Raw genomic sequence first — 11955 nt, forward strand, 5'->3', positions numbered from 1 at the left:
GGGCCTGCACCGAGGGCCCGGTGGATGCACAATCAGAAGTGATAACTCCGAACCCCCCACAGCAGGGATGGAGCCTTCCTGGCAAGAACCTTCTCTCTGGTCCAGGCTCCAGTGTGATGTGGTGCTGCTCCCTGAGTTCTCCATGTCTCCACCAGGCAAAAAGCTCTCAGGAGCTGGAGGTCTATTAAACTACAGGTGCCTGAGTGTCAGAATGACACAAGGACTAACAACATTGAAAATTAGCTATATAAAAAAAAATGACAGAAGTACAGATGAGGCAGGGGATGAGAAGCAGAAGGATTGACTACCTCTCAAGCCTTTAGCAGAAATATCTCCACACCATCTCAGCAGAGCCCACAGGAGGAAAATATAATGGAAAAGCAGGCTATGCGTATATCTCTACACTGCTGGACCCAGAGACCCAAGTCCCAATCCACCAACATCGTTTTCCGTATCCAGACACCGAGAGGAAGAAACACAGACCTTGCCTTAGGAAGTCTCAGCCAGACTTAATATTGGGGTTGCTGAGCCTAGTTACATGGTCACTATGGACTCAGACCCTCCTCCATGCTCACATCCTCTGTTCTCACAGAAACATACACGGTTCACTACAGAGAACCCTCTGAGGGTACTTGTGTATACTAGAAACTGGCAATGGTGAAATGCAAAGAGAAGACACAGAAATGGAAACATGTCTCTGGGGTGCTCTACAAATTAAAAAAATTCTGAAGTTCTTGATACTTGGCATTTAAAAAAAAGCTTCTTAATATGTAAACCCAGAAAGGACATTTCCAGGAGAAAGGACAAAGGAATCGTCCCATTGGGACAATTTGGTATCCATATGGAAAAGTAAGTTGGATCCCTACCTCACAAAACACCACCAAACCAATTAGACACATACTAAGAACCAACATGGCATCTGGTCCCATTACTTGATGGGAAATAGATGGGGAAACACTGTCAGACTTTATTTTTGGGGGCTCCAAAATCACTGCAGATGGTGATTGCAGCCATGAAATTAAAAGATGCTTACTCCTTGGAAGAAAAGTTATGACCAACCTAGATAGTATATTGGAGAAGGCAATGGCACCCAACTCCAGTACTCTTGCCTGGAAAATCCCATGGATGGAGGAGCCTGGTAGGCTGCAGTCCTTGGGGTTGCTAAGAGTTGGACATGACTGAGCGAATTCACTTTCACTTTTCACGTTCATGCATTGGAGAAAGAAATGGCAACCCACTCCAGTGTTCTTGCCTGGAGAATCCCAGGAACTGGGGAGCCTGGTGGGCTGCCATCTATGGGGTCGCACAGAGTCGGACACGACTGAAGCGACTTAGCAGCAGCAGCAGCAGATAGCATATTGAAAAGCAGAGACGTTACTTAGCCAACAAAGTTCGTCTAGTCAAGGCTATGGTTTTTCTAGTGGTCATGTATGGATGTGAGAGTTGGACTGTGAAGAAAGTTGAGCGCCGAAGAATTGATGCTTTTGAACTGTGGTGTTGGAGAAGACTCTTGAGAGTCCCTTGGACTGCAAGGAGATCCAACCAGTCCATTCTAAAGGAGATCAGCCCTGGGTAGTCTTTGGAAGGAATGATGCTAAAGCTGAAACTCCAGTACTTTGGCCACCTCATGCAAAGAGTTGACGCATTAGAAAAGACCCTGATGCTGGGAGGGATTGGGGGCAGGAAGAGAATGGGATGACAGAGGATGAGATGGCTGGATGGCATCATGGACTCGATGGATGTGAGTTTGAGTGAACTCCGGGAGATGGTGATGGACAGGGAGGCCTGGCGTGCTGTGATTCATGGGGTCGCAAAGAGTCGGACACGACTGGGTGACTGAACTGAACTGAAGAACCAACAATTGAAAGAAAAATTTTACAAAATTTTGAACAATTTTTGATGAAGGAATATCTTTTCTTTAAGTTGAGATAGTGTTGATTTACAATAATTTGTTTGTTTAAGGTGTACAGCAAAGTGATTCACTGATTTAGCCTCTCAGGTGCTTCCTTGGACAAAATTCATTCCCTTTGGGAGGCCCGTGGGCCATGTCCTCCACTCACAACAGCTAAGAATCCTGAATACGCAAAGCAGCCTGTGGTGGTGCTTGTGGGGGTTTTTAGAATGAATAAATTATTCTACCATGACAGAAGAAACAAGGCCAGAGGTTAAGAGAGGATCTCCAAACCTATCTTCCAACAGGAGGACCTGCTCCCTTGAATGTGGGTGCGTGAAACAGCACTTGGGAAGGTTAGAGGTGTGTCATGAGTATTGTGCCTGCAGAGGACAAAGTGGTGTGGAGAGAGGATGAGCAGGCACGTCCCAGGACACTGAGCACATGGACACAGTGACTGGACTCTCAGCTCTGCTCTGGGGGTATCGCATTGTCTCCACCACGGACACAGGGGCAGCACCTCACACGTGTCCTGGAGAGTATGGGCCCATGACCTGGCCCTGGCCAATCGGTGTGTTCTCTCCCCCCTGGCCACCGTGATTGGCTCAGGACTGGTGCGATGACCAATCGGGGCCCAGGGCCGGGCCTCACGCTGGAATCAAGGGAAGAGGAGCTGGCCTTCTGCCAGAAGGGGTGGGGCTGGGTGAGGTCAGGCTACAGCAGTGGGAGGGGCGTGAGGTCAGCCTGGGGCGGTTGGTGGCCTTCCTGAGCCCCTCAGGGTAGAGCTGCTGGCCTGAGAATGAGGCCGCTGCTGAGCCCAGCGGTTGAGAGCGCCGGTTCCTGCTGTGGTCCCGGAGCTCTACCTGAAACCGGAGGGAAGCCTTCTGCCTGTGAGTCTTCTCCTGCTTGTCTGTCAGCTTGTTTGAACCACGCTGGGTTTTCTGTCCAGCTGGCTAAGTGGAGACCCTGGAAATGCAACTGTGTGGGTTTTGGCTGGCTTCAGAGAAGAAATGCCAGATGACACTTGGAGACTCCAGTTTAATCTGGATTCAGGTCATATGTCTTGAAAGTGAAGTGCAAGTCCCTCATTCGTGGAAGATTCTTGTGACCCCATAGGCTATAGAGTTCATGGAATTCTCCAGGCCAGAATACTGGCGTGGGTAGCCTTTCCCTTCTCCAGGGGATCTTCCCAGTCCAGGGATTGAACCCAGGTCTCCCACATTGCAGGCAGATTCTTTACCAGCTGAGCCACAAGAAAAGCCAGAATACGGGAGTGGGTAGCCTGTCCCTTCTGCAGTGGATCAGGATTCCCAACCCAGGAATCAGACCGGGGACTCCTGCATGGCAGGAGGAGTCTTTACCAGCTGAGCTATCAGGGAAGCCCAGTATCTCTTAAGGCCAGCTATTCACTGATATCTCTTAAGGCGAGCTATTAATTGTAGGATTACCCTAATTAGTCTTCACAGGATTAAGGTAGCAACCTGCTAAGGTAGCAATCGATGTCTTTTTTCTAGAGGACAAAACTGGGGGCTCAAAGAAGGGGGTAACAGGTAACACAGCTACAGCAAGGAAGTGTGTACCTAGACAAAATCCCCAGATCCTGCTGTTAGAACTCAGGGAAGCCATATGGTGTGGCTTGACAGGGGCTAAGGCACCCAGCCCACACTGGATACTGTGGGGACCTGATTTGCTGACTGCCTTCTGGCGGCTCTGAGACTCACAAAAGCAATTTGCACTGAAGAGAGGAAGGACACCTCCCTTCATCCACCCCACCACACCCTCCAGGTACTCCCACACCCTGCCCCCTTTCTCTTGCTTTGTGAGGGAATAAGAGTCACACTCATGTGACCACATTGGCTGTCCACTGTGCACGAGCTACCAACTGGAGCTGCTACAGGAGAGGCCACGAGCCTTTGCCCCTGAGTACCTCTCTTTCCTTTGCAGTGTGGGGGCCCTCCTCCACACCTGCACACCAGAGGCCTCTTCTGAGACATGTAGGAACCCTCCCTCAGTTTGTAACAGGTTCCATCCATCACTGTCCTTTCAATGCCTCCCTTGAAACTCAGCTCATGAGCTCCTTTGTTTATATCACGGCCCACCTGGCTGCCACAGGAGGGACAGAGCTGACAATGAATCCAAAGCTCAGATCTCACAGCCGGGAATCTGTGCATAAAGGACCTGATTATTCACACTGTAGAGGCTGTAGTAGGTTCCAGGGATCCGTAACCAGGGCTTGGGCCAAAGTGACTCCACAGCCGTTTTAATGCCTGGGGAGGGTTCTGGCTATACTTGGGGTGTGGTGAATCTCCTGAGGTTCTGAAGGCCCCCTGTGTGCAGGTTCATGGTGCAGAGAGAAGAGAAGGCAGAGTCCTTCCCTGGAGGTGGTCACAGCTCATGGACGAGCCAGACAGGCAGGCAGGGCACGATAGCGCCTGAGCTGCCTTCATGAGTGAATGGTGTGGGGGCAGAGGAAGAGCATCAGGTCTGCTGTCTTATGTGGTGCCCAGGGCAGGTTGTCACCAGAGTAAACACTATGGTGATGACCATCACTCCTGTCTGCAAAGGGTTTACATTGGTGTGTGTCTACATCTGAGCAGTCAGGCCATCTCTAAACTACACTGGCCATGGGCATTTCCTCTCCTTAGAACTTGATATGTTTCATCTCTTCCTTACTGAACATTCATTGCCAAGAGGGTTTTTGGGCCACCAGGATGTTGGGTTTTTCTCTAGCTTTGTCTCATGAGGAATGCTTTTCCAGTTGTTGGTGTGGTTTGTTTCTCCAGCTGTCTTTCCTGGCTTATTTTGTGAATTTGTTTCTGCCAGAGGAAGAGCTTAGGATCTGCCTTCTGGCTGAGATGTGACACAACAGCAACACTTACCTGGATATCATGAGCATATTTGCCAAAAGGGCTTTGTTTTGCAGAAGACATCTTGAAAGTACCTACACTGTCCTTTCAGATACCCAAAGGCTGTTTGAAATGAAATAAAAAACAAGAATTCTCAAGTTTAGTCTTACAATATGTGGTGAGTCGGAAAAATCCCCTGGAGAAGGGAAACACTACCCACTCCAGTATTATGGCCTAGAGAATTCCCTGGAGTGTATAGTCCATGGGGTGGCAAAGAATCAGACAAAATCGGATGACTGAACACCAACAGCCATGAAGTTTCACCATTTGTGCAACAGAGATACCAACAGTATTTGCTCGACAGTGTGCATGTTCAGTTGCTCATTCGTGTCCAACTCTTTGCAGCCCTGTGGACTGTAGCACCAAGGTCCTCTATCCTCTATGGAATTTTTCAGGCAAGAATACTGAAATGGGTTGCCATTTCCTCCTCCAGGGGATCTTGCCCACCCAGGGATTGAACCCAGGTCTCCTGCACTTCCTACATTGGCTGGTGGGTTCTTTTCTGCTGAACCACCTGGGAAACAAGTCAGTACATCACGGGGTATCCTGAAGGACTTAACTTAGAGTCTGGCACTCAGGACATTCTCACTGGTGATGTGAATATTCAGTCATATGTCATTATTGCTCATATGATAATGGAATGGCCATGCTCACAAAGGAGAAAGAATAGCCTTTCCAAGTCCAATTAAATCCTTCACCACACATATCTTCTTTAAAACTTCTGACTTTGAAATAAACATCAAGCTTAAAGTCATTGGTTATGGCCACCAGGAAAGATGGAGTTGTACTAATCAGTGACGAGGCTTCTTCCAGTTCCAACATGCATGCGTTGTTTCCCCAGCACCACCCAGCACTTCTGTGACAGCAGCTGGGGGTCCTGCAACTTAACTCAGTGTGGACACTGCCTATCTGGGGGTAGTTCCAGACCGCACAGGTTAAAGGCCCAGCCCTACAAGACCCTCCCCCGACTCCAGCCATCATTTGCAAGCCCAGATTGTCACCTGCGCTCTGACCCAGTGGCTACCTGTTCAGAGATTCTAATGACTTTGGGTTCTATTAATTTGTCGAATGGTCATGGAACTCAGAGAAACATGTTGCCTGGTAGATCACAGCCTTATTGTAAAATGTAATAAACTCAGGAACAGCAGATGGAGGGGGATACACGGGACAAGGTGTGTGTGGGGGAGGCACGGAACTTCACGCTCTCTGAGCCTCACTTTCCCCAAATTTGCATGTGTTCATCAACCCAGAAGCTATCCAGACTCTGGGGGTTTTTATGGAGGAGTCATCACACAAGCACAATTGATTAAATCACTGGCTGTTGGTGATTGCTTCAAGCAGAAGCCCTTCTGGCTTTCCCAGACATAGTGGGCGGGGGCAGGGGAGGGACCGAAAGTTTCAGTCGTCTAACCATGTGCTTAGTTACCCTGGCAAGCAGTGCCCCTCTTTGGAAAGGAGGCACTCTTCGTAATGTCACCTCATTCACCTAACAAGAGACACCTTGACTGTTCTCCCCACTTAGATAATTCCCAGAGTTTTAGGAGCCCTGTGCCAGGACCGGGGGACAAAGGCCAAAAATGTATTTCTTATTATTAATACAAATCACAAGCTCCCAGTGACCCCAAATGTCAGTGATGATTTGGTTCTGTAGCCTTAAAAGTTTTTCAGCGGTTGATTGGACCTTTTTTAAAAAAAACTTTGGGGCCACATCTCAAGGCATGCGGTGATCTTAGTTCCCCAACCAGGGATTGTACCCACACTCCCTGCATTGGAAGGCAGAGTGTTAACCGCTGGACCACCAGGGAAGTCCCTGATTGGGCCCTTTTTAGGTGAAACTGTTATCGTGGCATAAACTAAATTGTTCAAGATTTTGAAAAGCTGGAGCTGAGCATGAGCCATCTTCTTGTGGTGTCTTCAGATCATTACCGATTTTTCCATGGCCCCTGCAACCCCGAGCTTTCCCCTGAGATGAGTCAGGCCCCAGGAAGCCTGTTGCCTGCCCCTGCTCGAGACCAGAGTCTATTCAGGGGCCGCTGGGCACAGGCAGCGTGCGGGGTGTGTGCAGGTCCACACCAGCCCGATTAGCGGAGAGATGTCCGGGATGACTCGTTCCCAGGTGTGCTCTGATTCCAAGAAGTGAGAGGGTTTGGGGAACAAGATAGCCTCGGAGAGAGCCCAGCCACACGACCTTGCCCACTGTGAAACAAACTTGGGGCTTATGCGTGCTTCCCCAGGGAGAAAGAAATCCATGGGCTCCATTGGATCCTCAAACAATGACCCCCAAAAGATGAAGAGTCTTAAAGTGGGATTTCTCAGCCTTGGCGTTGTTGGCATTTAATATCTTGCAGCATTCATAAATGCAACTGAAAATGTCCCCAGATGTCACCAGTGTCCCCCGGACCCAAACATGAGGGCCGGCTCGACAGGCTGGACCAGGAGCAGGGATGAATGAAACGAAAGTTGCTCAGTCGTGTCTAACTCTTGGTGACCCAAAGGGCTACACAGTCAATGAAATTCTCCAGGCCAGAATACTGGAGTAGGTAGCCTTTCACTTCACCAGGGGATCTTCGCAACGCAGGGATCGAACCCAGGTCTCCTGCATTGCAGGCAGATTCTTTACCCGCTGAGCCCCAAGGGAGGCCCAAGGGAAGCCCAGGAGCAGGGGTAGGGGGATGCAAAAGGACAGTGAAGCAAGAGGAATGGGGGCAGATAAGCAAGTCTGCCCTCCTGAAATGTCTGCTGGCCCAGTCGTCTGCAGTTATGACTGGGCAGGGTGTGGAGGTCACAGGGGCTCAGAGGTCTGTGACCCCCTTTGCTCCCTCTGGGCCAGCAGGTGTGTGAGGCTGAGCCACTCCGAGGCAACATGGGCTTCGAGCCCCACACAGATGGGGCCCCTGTGTGCAGCATGAGCCTTTCTCCCGAGTCAGGAGATTTATTGTTGAGAAGACACCCCACGATGACCGGGGGAAGACTGGCCTGGATGAGGTAGCGGTCGATTGGTGGATCTTAGGGACACAGAACATTGAGTGTCCCAGGTGGGGCTTCTGATACCAACGACCACAAACTGGGGTGGCGGGAAGGCTTAAAACAATACTAATTGATTCTCTCCCAGTTCTGGGGGCCAGAAGTCTAAAGTCAAGGGTCAGCAGGACTGGGCCCCCCGACCTGGGCTCTGGAGGAGCATCACTCCCAACTCTTCCAGTTTCTGGGGCTCCAGGTGTTCCTGGGTTTGTGGCCACATCCCCCAACCTCTGCTTCCTCCTCACACGGCCTCCTTGTCTCTGTGTGCCTCTCCTCTTCTTATAAAGACACCCATCATCCTGCATAAGGCCCACCTAATCCACTGTAACCTTATCTAACTTGATTTCATCTGCAAAGACCCCATTTCCAAAAAAAGGCCCCCTGGCAAATATGGGGAGTTGGGATGTGGGTGTCTCTTTTGGAGGGCACCATTCACCCTGCCACAAAGCTGAGCTCTTACACACGAGCGGTTATCCCAGGAGTAGGGGGAGCTCACACGGGACCCCTCGAGTACAGCCATGGGTGGGGGAGACATGGTGCGTGGTTGGAGGGCTGAGCAGGGTAGGTGGTCTGTCAGGGACCAAGCCTTGGCCTGGCTGCCTCAGTGCAGGGTCCCCGGCTGTGCATGGAAGCCCCTGAGGTCATCAAGATGCAGGTTCTGACTTTTAGCAGGTCTAGGAGTGCCCCACAGTGCGCTTCTCACCTGCTCCCAGGGTGTATAAACTGATGACCCTGGTCCATGCTTAGAGGTGCAAGGAGCGTGCAGGCCTGTTTCCCAGGAGCTGTCGGAAACTTCCCCAAGGAAGCCCCCCCCACACTGTCCACGCAAGTCCCCAATCCCCTGTCCAGTGCCCCAGAGGTACCCCAGACAGAGACCTGTACACAACACTGGGTGCCCGGGCCAGGAACCCAGTGGAGGGGGAAGTGGTGGGTCTGGAAGAAATGTGCTCATAACTTTGGGTATAGGACAGATGGAGGCTGAGCCTGGCTGACTGGCTGTGACCACAGGTGATCCACTTGCCCCCCCCCCCCCACCCTCTGCCAGGCACTGTGGGCCCAGAGGAACTCAGCTTAAAAACTGCTTCCCCACCCACCCACAAGAGGGGCCCTCATTGTCAAATTAGGATCTGACACCTTGATCCAGAAGATGGCCCCGAAGTCAGTTTCATGCATGAAGGTCCAGGAGGGGTGTCATACCAGAGACCCCTGGGGGGCAGACAGGATGGAAATGGTGGGGAAAGGTCCTGGAGGCAGGCGGCCCAGGCCTGCGTTCTGCAGAAGTGCCTCTTCCGCCCATCCCCCACTGCTCTGTCCCTCCGATGGCGGTGGGGTTAGTGGCCAGGGTTCCCAGGAAACGGACAAGAGCAGCTTGTGGGGAATTCCTCTGGAGCCAGCGCCATTTCCTATGGATGAAGGGTTAAGTGCCACGGGGGTAGGAGGAGCATCCTGAAACGATCTGACCTTGACTCAGGGCCTGGGGTCCGGAGTCAGATTGAAGTCCAGGAACTCGCTGCAGCGGAGGGTTCGGCTTCAGGAGAAGGGGCACGCTGACTTGGGGGTGTAGTCGTGGGGTGGTCTCACCACTAGGACGAAGATTCGGGTCCTTGATATCAAAGAGAGGCGGGGCTTCCCGCCGACCCATTGAGAAGCAGGTGTCAGCTCATGGAGACCGTGGCAGCTGCCGCCCCAACTTGGGGCTGCTTCTCCTCTTTCCTGCTCCTGGCCTTCGGGACGCTAGTGGCCGCCTTGCTGGGCGCCGCTCACCGCCTGGGGCTCTTCTATCAGTTGATGCACAAGGTGGACACGGCAAGCATCCGGCATGGTGGGGAGAATGTGGCAGCCGTGCTGAAGGCCCACGGTGTGTGCTTCCTTTTCACGCTGGTCAGCGGGCACATTTCGCCACTGCTGGTGGCCTGTGAGAAGTTGGGCATCCGCGTGGCGGACACCCGTCACGAAGTCACAGCTGTCTTTGCCGCTGATGCTGTAGCCCACCTGACCGGGGCGGTGGGCGTGGCAGCAGTGACGGCCGGCCCCGGCCTCACCAACGCAGCGACTGCGGTGAAGAATGCTCGGTAGCCCAGTCCCCAGTCCTGCTCCTGGGTGGTGGGGCCAGCACCCTGCTGCCGAATCAGGGTGCACTCCAGGCAGTTGATCAGATAGCCCTGTTCAGGCCGCTCTGCAAGTTTTGTGCTTCTGTGTGGAGAGTGCGGGATATCATCCCCACCCTGAGCACCGCGATGGCCGCTGCACAGTTGGGCACCGCCGACCCGGTGTTTGTGGAACTGTCTCTGGATGTGCTGTACCCCTACTTCCTCGTTCAGAAGGAGATGGTGCCAGGTAAGCCGCCCAAGGGCCTCATGAGTCGAGCGGTCCACTGGTACTTAGCGAATTCCCTGGCCAACCTCTTTGCAGGAGCTTGGGAGCCTCAGCCTGAGGGGCCTCTGCCCCTGGACATTCCCCAGGCCTCCCCCCAGCAGGTTCAGCAATATGTGGAGATCTTGAGTCGGGCCAAAAGGCCCCTCATGCTAATTGGGAGCCAGGCCCTGCTGCCTTCGACATCCTCAGACAAACTTCGGGTTGCCGTGGAGACCCTGGGCATCCCTTGCTTCCTGGCGGGGATGGCACAGGGACTGCTGGGCCGCAGCCACCCCCTCCACTTCCGGCAGAACCACAGGGCCGCCCTGAAGGCAGACGTGGTTGTCCTGGCAGGAGCAGTGTGTGACTTCCGCCTGTTGTGGGCGTGTCCTCAGCTGCAGCAGCAAACTCATTGTTGTCAACCGTGACCGGAAGGAGATGCTGATCAACTCAGACATTTTCTGGAAGCCCCAAGAGGCTGTGCAGGGAGATGTGGGCTCCTCGTGGTGAAGCTGGTGGAGGGCCTCCAGGGTCGGATGTGGGCCTCAGACTGGGCAGAGGAGCTTCGGCAAACTGACCAACAGAAGGAGCAGAACTTTCGGGAGAAGGCAGTGATGCCCGTAGCCCAGCATCTTAACCCGGTGCGGGTCCTGCAGCTGGTGGAGGACACTCCGCCTGACAACTCCATCCTGGTGGTCGATGGTGGGGACTTTGTGGGCACAGCTGCCTACCTGGTGCAGCCCCGTGGGCCCTTGTGTTGGCTTGATCCTGGGGCCTTCGGGACTCTGGGGGTTGGTGCCGGATTTGCGCTTGGGGCCAAACTGTGTCGGCCGGATGCTGAGGTCTGGTGCCTGTTTGGGGATGGAGCGTTTGGCTATAGCCTAATCGAATTTGACACCTTCGTTGGACACAAGATCCCAGTGATGGCCTTGATAGGAAATGATGCTGGCTGGACCCAGATTTCCAGGGAGCAGGTGCCCTCTCTGGGCAGCAGTGTGGCCTGTAGCCTGGCTTACACTGATTATCACAAGGCAGCCCAGGGACTGGGGGCCCAGGGCTTGCTGCTCTCACGCAAGAGTGAGGATCAGGTGGTCAGGGTGCGTGACGCCCAGCAGCGGTGCCAAGAGAGCCCCCCGGCTGTGGTCAGCATCCTCGTCGGAAGCATGGACTCCGGGATGGCTCCATTGCCATGTAGGGCCTCGTGGGTCAGTGCTCTTGGCTCTCTTCCCACCCCTGGACTGTGCCTAGCTGGCTTGGAGTTTCATCCTTGCCTGCCCTGGGCCTAAGCCATGAGGCCCAGTGACCCTGCAGTCTTCCCTGAGGACAGGGAGGGGCTGGAAGGAGTCAGAGCTAAGAGAGGCTCTGACAGCCCTGGGGAGTCCTTGGGCCTATTTGTGAGCTCACCTGTGTCCTTTCTGCCCTCCTCACTTGTTCAGTCGCTACGTCGTGTCCATCTCTTCGTGACTTCATGGACTGCAGCACGCCAGGCTCCTCCATCCCTCCACTAACTCCCATAGTTTGCTCAAATTCATGTCCATTAAGTCGGTGATGCTATCTAACCACCTCATCCTCTGCTGCCTTCTTCTCCTTTTGCCTTCCGTCTTTCCCAGCAACAGGGTCTTTTCCAATGAATTGGCTCTTTTGCATCAGGTGGCCAAAGTATTGCAGCTTCCTTTCTCACACACTGAATCAACCACGTCTGGTCCATGGGGGCCCAAGTACTCAAAAAAAAAAAAAAAAAAAAAAAAGGAGCAGCTTGTGGGCCAACATGTTTCCTTGTAA

At 53.0% G+C, this 11955-nt stretch overlaps 1 pseudogene; it reads left to right on the forward strand.

The window, feature by feature from the left end:
- The first annotated feature begins 9465 nt into the window (after window positions 1–9465).
- Window positions 9466–11368, forward strand: LOC129651758 (2-hydroxyacyl-CoA lyase 2-like; annotated as a pseudogene).
- Window positions 11369–11955: the final 587 nt, after the last annotated feature.

Source organism: Bubalus kerabau, chromosome 4 (genome assembly GCF_029407905.1).
Source record: "Bubalus kerabau isolate K-KA32 ecotype Philippines breed swamp buffalo chromosome 4, PCC_UOA_SB_1v2, whole genome shotgun sequence".
NCBI classification, from domain to species: domain Eukaryota; kingdom Metazoa; phylum Chordata; class Mammalia; order Artiodactyla; family Bovidae; genus Bubalus; species Bubalus kerabau.